Raw genomic sequence first — 6,996 nt, 5'->3', positions numbered from 1 at the left:
CTCTCTCATCGATGTTTCTAACTCTCTATCTCTCTCTCCCTTCCTCTCTGTAAAAAATCAATAAAATATATTTAAAAAAATAAAAAAAATAAAAAAATAAAAATTTTTTTAAAAATTAAGTTTTTATTGTTCGAATTATTACAGTTGTTCTTCTCCCCGCCCCCCATAGCTCTCCTCCTCCCCGTTCTCACCCCACCCTCTGCCCTTACCCCTCCCACTGTCCTCATCCATAGGTGTACGATTTTTGTCCAGTCTCTTCCTGCACCCCCATACCCCTTTCCCCACAAGAATGGTCAGTCCACTCCCTTTCCATGCCTCTGGTTCTATTATATTCATCAGTTTACTCTGTTCATCAGATTTTTTATTCACTTGATTTTTAGATTCACTTGTTGATAGATATGTATTTGCTGTTCATAATTTTTACCTTTACCTTTTTCTTCTTCCTCTTCTTAAAGAATACCTTTCAGCATTTCATATAATGCTGCTTTGGTGGTGATGAACTCCTTTAGCTTTTTCTTATCTGTGAAGCTCTTTATCTGACCTTCACTTCTGAATGATAGCTTTGCTGGATAAAGTAATCTTGGTTGTAGGTTCTTGCTATTCATCACTTTGAATATTTCTTGCCACTCCCTTCTGGCCTGCATAGTTTTTGTTGAGAAATCAGCTGACAGTCGTATGGGTACTCCCTTGTAGGTAACTGACTGTTTTTCTCTTGCTGCTTTTAAGATTCTCTCTTTGTCTTTTGCCCTTGGCATTTTAATTATGATGTGTCTTGGTGTGGTCCTCTTTGGATTCCTTTTGTTTGGGGTTCTCTGTGCATCCTGGATTTGTAAGTCTATTTCTTTCAGCAGGTAGGGAAAGTTTTCTGTCATTATTTCTTCAAATAGGTTTTCAATATCTTGCTCTCTCTCTTCTTCTGGCACCCCTATAATTCGGATGTTGGTACCCTTGAAGTTGTCCCAGAGGCTCCTTACACTATCTTCATATTTTTAAAAATATATATATTTTATTGATTTTTTACAGAGAGGAAGGGAGAGGGATAGAGAGTTAGAAACATTGATGAGAGAGAAACATCGACCAGCTGCCTCCTGCACACCCCCTACTGGGGATGTGCCCGAAACCAAGGTACATGCCCTTGACTGGAATTGAACCTGGGACCCTTCAGTCCGCAGGCCGACGCTCTATCCACTGAACCAAACCGGTTAGGGCGGCCAGTGGTTTTAACCTGGATCTGCACCCTACCCCACTTCTCTTCCCTCCCTCCCTGTAATGCCCCATCCCAGGATGGCCCTACATGCGGCGCTGGTAGCCAGAGTGCATTTGAGCTGCCCGCGGGTAATCATTATAGGAACCCGAATAGCGTGCGTAATCGGAATGAGCATCGGGCAGGCGACGGTAATCCAGCGAGGACTTTGTCTGTGAGCGGCGGAACGAAAGCTGCGACTCTGATAAACGGCGGTAATCAGGGAGCTCGGGTAAACACCAGTCGGAACCATACCTTTTCGACATGGCGACAGCCTTTTTGTAGGGATCGTCGTAGCTGGCCCGGGGTGGGGAGAGGCAGGTACGCTCATAAGGCTGCGGGGTGCTGTTGGCGTTGGCAACGGCCCCCTGGGACATGGATAAGTAGGCTGCAGATGGCTGGCCTGCCCTATCATAGGCATTGCCCGGCTGGCCACGGTAGGAGGCAGCAGCCTGGGGATGCTGCTGGGCAGCATAAGAAGCAGCCAATGAGGCTGATGACTGAGTGCGGTAAGGACCTGCCAGGATGGCAGAAGGCTGGGCCCCGTAGGAGGCTGCCTGGGCCCCATAGGAGCCTAGGGAGGAAGCTGCTCCGTGGGTGTTGTAGGAGGAGGCAGCCGCTCGAACCCCATAGGAAGAGGCAGCCTGTGTGCCATAAGAGGATGGCTGGTTAGCATAGGAGGCCAGGGAGGAGCCCTGTGCCCCATAGGAGTTGAGTGAGGAAGCTGCAGCTGCCTGATCCCCATAGGAGGAAAGGGCCGAGGGCTGGGCTCCACCATATGGGCCAAGCGAGGAAGCTGCAGCAGATTGGGAGCTAGGGCTGGCCAACTGGCCCCTGAATGGGGCTCCAAGGGAGACAGAGGGCTGAGCGCGGTAAGAGGCTGCCTGGGCTGTCATGGGCTGAGTCGGATAGCCGACACCCAAAGAGGCAGAAGGCTGAGCCCTGTAGGCAACTCCCAGTGACACTGAGGGCTGGGCCCTGTAGGTGGCTGGCTGGGCCGTCAAAGGAGCCACATAAGAGGCTCGGGGAGGTGAACGGCGCAGGGGGCTGCGGTCGCGACCAAAGAAGGGTGGTATGGGCTGACGGGCTTGCCCATCAAAGCCACCAGTGCTGTTGCCAAAAGCCTGCTGGTAGTCGAAGGTGGCAGAGAAGCCACCAGCTCCAGGGAATGCCGTATCCCCAGCCCCTGGTTTCTTGGTCTTGTCCCCAGACTGGATAGCCAGGCCAGGCCCCTTCTTCTGACTCTTGGTTGAGAGTTCCACGTTGATGCGCTTGCCCTTCACTTCTTTGCCATTGAGCTGTGCGATGGCGGCTTTGGCATCTGCTTCCTTCTCCATGTGAACAAACGCATAGTCTTTTACCACCTCACACTCGATGACGCATCCGTGGCGTTCAAAGAGGCTACGCAATTCCTGGCTCGTGCATGCAGCCGACACATTGCCCACGAAAATCTTCCAAGTATTAAGAGGCCTTGGGCGCGACATCTCCACCACGAGTGCGCGCCCAGGCTGCAGCTCATGGCCATGCAGGGCCTCGATGGCGCGCAGCGCGCCCTCGTTCTCGCGCATGTGCACGAAGGCAAACTGTTTTATGATGGCGCAGCTCATGACTGTGCCATAGGGCGCGAAGAGGGCTGCCAGCTCCTCCGGCGTTGTATCTGCTCCATCGACGTTTCCCACGAATATCTTCATTTTGTCGCTGCAGCCGCCTTCCCAGAGAGCCGGGACGTCTCCGCAAGCGACAAGCGAAACGTCTGGCTTGTCGGCAGTCCTCCCAGGAATCTAGAATCTGCCTTTAAAATGTCAAATAGAGGTTTTAAGTCAAGATTGGTTATTTTTAGATATGACCTGACCCAGTTGATATCACCTAATAGTTTCTGATAATCATTTAATGTGTTTAAATGATCTTTTCTTAATTGTAAAGGCTGATGGGTGATAGTAAAGGTATGTAATATTCTGCCTAAGGAGGAAAAAGAAGGTTCAGTCTGAATCTTTTCTGGGGCTATTTTTAGACCATGTTCTTCTAAAGCAAGGACGGTCTGAGTAAGAATTTCCTGTAAAGTAACCCGATCTTTATGAGCTACTAAAATATTTTTCATATAATGAATAAGATATAGGTCTGAAAATTTCTTTCTAATAACTTGCAATGCCTGATCTACAAACTTTTGACATAATGTAGGACTATTTTTCATCCCTTGAGGGAGAACCTTCCATTGATATCTCTGATAAAGCTGTTTAAAGTTTTCTGATGTTACGCTGAATGCAAATCTTTGACATTCAGCCAGGTGAAGAGGTATAGTGAAAAAACAATCCTGTAAGTCAATAACAACAACACAATACTCCTGTGGAATTGCCACAGGGGAGGGCAATCCAGGTTGTAAGGAGCCCATATCTGTCATGGTGGCATTTATGGCTCTGAGATCTTGCAAAAGTCTCCACTTGCCTGATTTCTTATTACAAATATGAGTGTGTTCCAGGGACTATTTGATGGCTCTATATGTCCCTCTGCTAATTGCTGATCAATTAATTGTCAGGCTGCTGATATTTTTTCAGATGTTAAGGGCCATTGCTCAACCCATACTGGTTGTGATGATTTCCAGACTATGGGATCAGCAGTCCTAAGGGCAATGGCCCCAATTATAAATCCTATCGAGGAGTGTGAGGTATTACTTCCTTTTCCTAATCCCTTTTCTGGATTAAATCCCATGTCTAGCATCTGTGATGTTACTCTATCACTGGGGCTATATAATAGAACTCCCATTTGAGACAAGATATCTCTTCCCCATAATGTAAACGGGATAGTCGTAATTACATAGGGACAGAATGTTCCTGAATGTTGATCTTTATCAGCCCAAGTTAAAATCTGAGAACTCTTTTTTACATTAGATGTCTTGCCTAGTCCTACTAGGGAAGTGGAGGTGGTGTGCGTGGGCCACGAAGAGGGCCAATCCTTCCCTGCTATGCAGGAAACATCTGCTCCTGTATCCAATAGACCTTCAATTGGTTTTCCCAGAATTTGTAAAATTTTTGTCGGTCTAGCAGCATGGATTTCTTGTATCCAAAATGCTGCATCACTAGATCCAAAGCCTCCGGCCCCTCTGGCTTCCTGGGTAACAGCTGTCCCTATTTTATGTATTGATAATAGGAGTAATTGGGCAATTCTCGGGTTGGGCTGAATCTGTATAGTTGTGGTGGGTGGGGAAAGTAAAATCTGTATTTCTCCTGTGTAGTCTGCATCAACAACTCCTGGAATGACTAAGATCCCCTGTAACGAGGTGGAGCGCCATCCTAATATTAAACCTATAGTTCCCTCAGGCAGCAGCCCGGACACACCTGTAGGAATGGCTGCTACTGGCGAGTCTGGGGTTAGTATTGCATGGGTGGTTGAATGGAGGTCCAATCCTGCACTGCCTGGGGTTGCCCTGAAGAGGTCACTGACTGATTGGGAGCTGTTTGTAGAATTTAAAGGCCGACCATTTTTTATGATATTTTGATCTACATTCCTTTGCCCAATGGAATCCTTTCTGACATCGGGGACAAACAGTTTTTGGAGGATTAATATTATTCCCTGATGTATTTCCAGGCTGTTGAGGAGCTTGCCATCTGGCCTGAGTATTATTATTTTTATTTGGGCATTCTCTGCTAAAGTGCCCAGGTAAGCCACAGGAGTAGCAGTTCATATTTCTTTTATTACCTGTATTATTGCTGGCTTGTCCTATGCCCTGTACATATTGAGGGTATGTCTCCCCCTTGAGGGCTTCAGCTATAGCTACACCCTGTATAAATGCTGGACTTACATCAGCACACTGTTTTATAAAATCATTTATAGTTCCCGTTCTGCGAATTTGCCTTAATAAAGCCTGACAGGTATTATTAGCATTTTCAAAAGCCAGTTGTTTGATTAGGATATCGGCTGCCTCTTCATTAGTGATTACTCTCTTGACTGCCTGTATGAGGCGAGAAAGGAAATCCTGATACGGTTCCTCGACCTTCTGTTTAACCTCTGTGAGGGTGGTTGTTTTTCCTACTGTACAAGATAGGGATTTCCAGGCATTTACTGCACAACTGGTTACTTTAATAAGTGCCTTTTTGGGCATATACATTTGCTCCTGAGCCGTGATAAAATCACCTTCTCCTAATATCAGTCATATCTAGGGTTATTCCTCCTCTGGAATTTTTTCTAGTGACTACAGCTCTCTTAGCAAGATCATCATATTCAGTTTTCCATACTAAGTAATCGCCTCCTGAGAGACAGGCTTTACAAACCTGTGACCAATCATAAGGAGTCATCCATTTACTGGCTAGGGCTTCTACCAAGGTTTGTGTGTAAGGAGCTAGAGGTCCATATTCAGAGCAGGCCAATTTTAATTCTTTAAATATTTTGTAAGGTATAGGCTCCCAGGTGGGGTTTTCGTCCTCACCAAACTCATTCTCATATGCAACTGGGAAGCAGAGTGAGAATTCAAGATCTTCATTAGCTTCAGCTTCTCTTATCGCCCTTTGAAATTTAGACATGGAGCTCATAGGAGCCGCAGGACCTGGTTTAGGCTTCCTTTCTAATTTAGGGAGCCTGTTTTGAATGGAAGGGCCTCTCTCCTCTCTACGGACTGGAAAGAACCAAGGGTCATGTTTATGATATTTATCTCCTTCTGATCAGTAGGCATAGCTAAATTGCTCTTAGATTGAGCTGGAGACAATAATGATGTGTCCTCTCTAGGTGGAGCCAAGGGACTATTTAAAGTTTGAGAAAGTTCAACCGTTTCTGTCTCTGGTGCCAAGGTGTCACGAATTAAATTCCAGAGGGAAAGGGTATCTGCCGGGACCTTCTCAGATCCATGGTAGCTGTAACAATTCTTTAATTGCTCTCCTACTTTAGTCCAAGTTTCTAAATTAACAGTTCCTTCCTCAGGAAGCCATGGACATACTTCTTGTATAAAATGTTCTGTCTGACTGGGAGTAACCTTAACTCCTCTGCTAGCAAGCATATGTGTTAAAAGATCAATACAGAGACTTTTTTCTTTGGACTCAGTATGACCCATCTTCTCAATCTAAGTTCTGTACTATCTACCCTCTTACCCTACTTATCCTCTATAGGGGGGTCTGCAGCACCCTACGGTGCAGTCCTATCCATCCCAAGTGCGGGGGTGGGGGGGGGCTTACCTAGGGGAATACTGTTTGGGCGCCAGATGTTGGGGTCCACCTACCTCAACAGGTCCAGGGGTTCCCAAAGGTGTGGACGGAGTCAGTGAAGAAGGAATGACACGGAGACAGCGTTCAGTTGGTCAGGTTCTCTAGTCGGTTCTCCAGCCAGATTCTGTCTTTATTGTCCTGTTACATCTGTATTTATACCAGTTGATTTTAATCCTATCCATTCTATTCCAAAGGTTAGGGCGTTTGTTATCTCCATTCCAAAGTCACTACTCTATTGTTCTGTTAAGCTACAAGGAAGTAACTGAAGGAGATTATCCTAAGTGATAGTTCGTAGTTAAAGTGATTAATTACCCGCCTGGCACTTAGTTAAGGGGTTTTATTCCCTTCCTTAGTCCTTCCCCACCTGGGGGAAACAACCCTTCTTAGCACTTGGTGAAAACACATAGTGCTGCCAAAACCGGTTTGGCTCAGTGGATAGAGCGTTGGCCTGTGGACTGAGCGGTCCCGGGTTCGATTCCGGTCAAGGGCATGTACCTGGGTTTCGGGCACATCCCCAGTGGGAAATGTGCAGGAGGCAGCTGATCAATGTTCTCTCCCATCAAA

The 6,996-nt window shown here is 46.5% G+C and overlaps 1 pseudogene across 1 annotated transcript; it reads right to left on the bottom strand.

The window, feature by feature from the left end:
* Window positions 1–1,269: 1,269 nt before the first annotated feature.
* Window positions 1,270–3,018, bottom strand: LOC102418290 (annotated as a pseudogene). The gene has a single exon (XR_001350362.2). The product of XR_001350362.2 is annotated as an RNA-binding protein 14 pseudogene (transcript).
* Between the last annotated feature and the right edge of the window lie 3,978 nt (window positions 3,019–6,996).

Source organism: Myotis lucifugus, unplaced genomic scaffold (genome assembly GCF_000147115.1).
Source record: "Myotis lucifugus unplaced genomic scaffold, Myoluc2.0 scaffold_3, whole genome shotgun sequence".
NCBI lineage: Eukaryota > Metazoa > Chordata > Mammalia > Chiroptera > Vespertilionidae > Myotis > Myotis lucifugus.
Note: the sequence above shows the minus strand (reverse complement) of the source record. Positions and strands in the feature narration are given on the sequence as shown.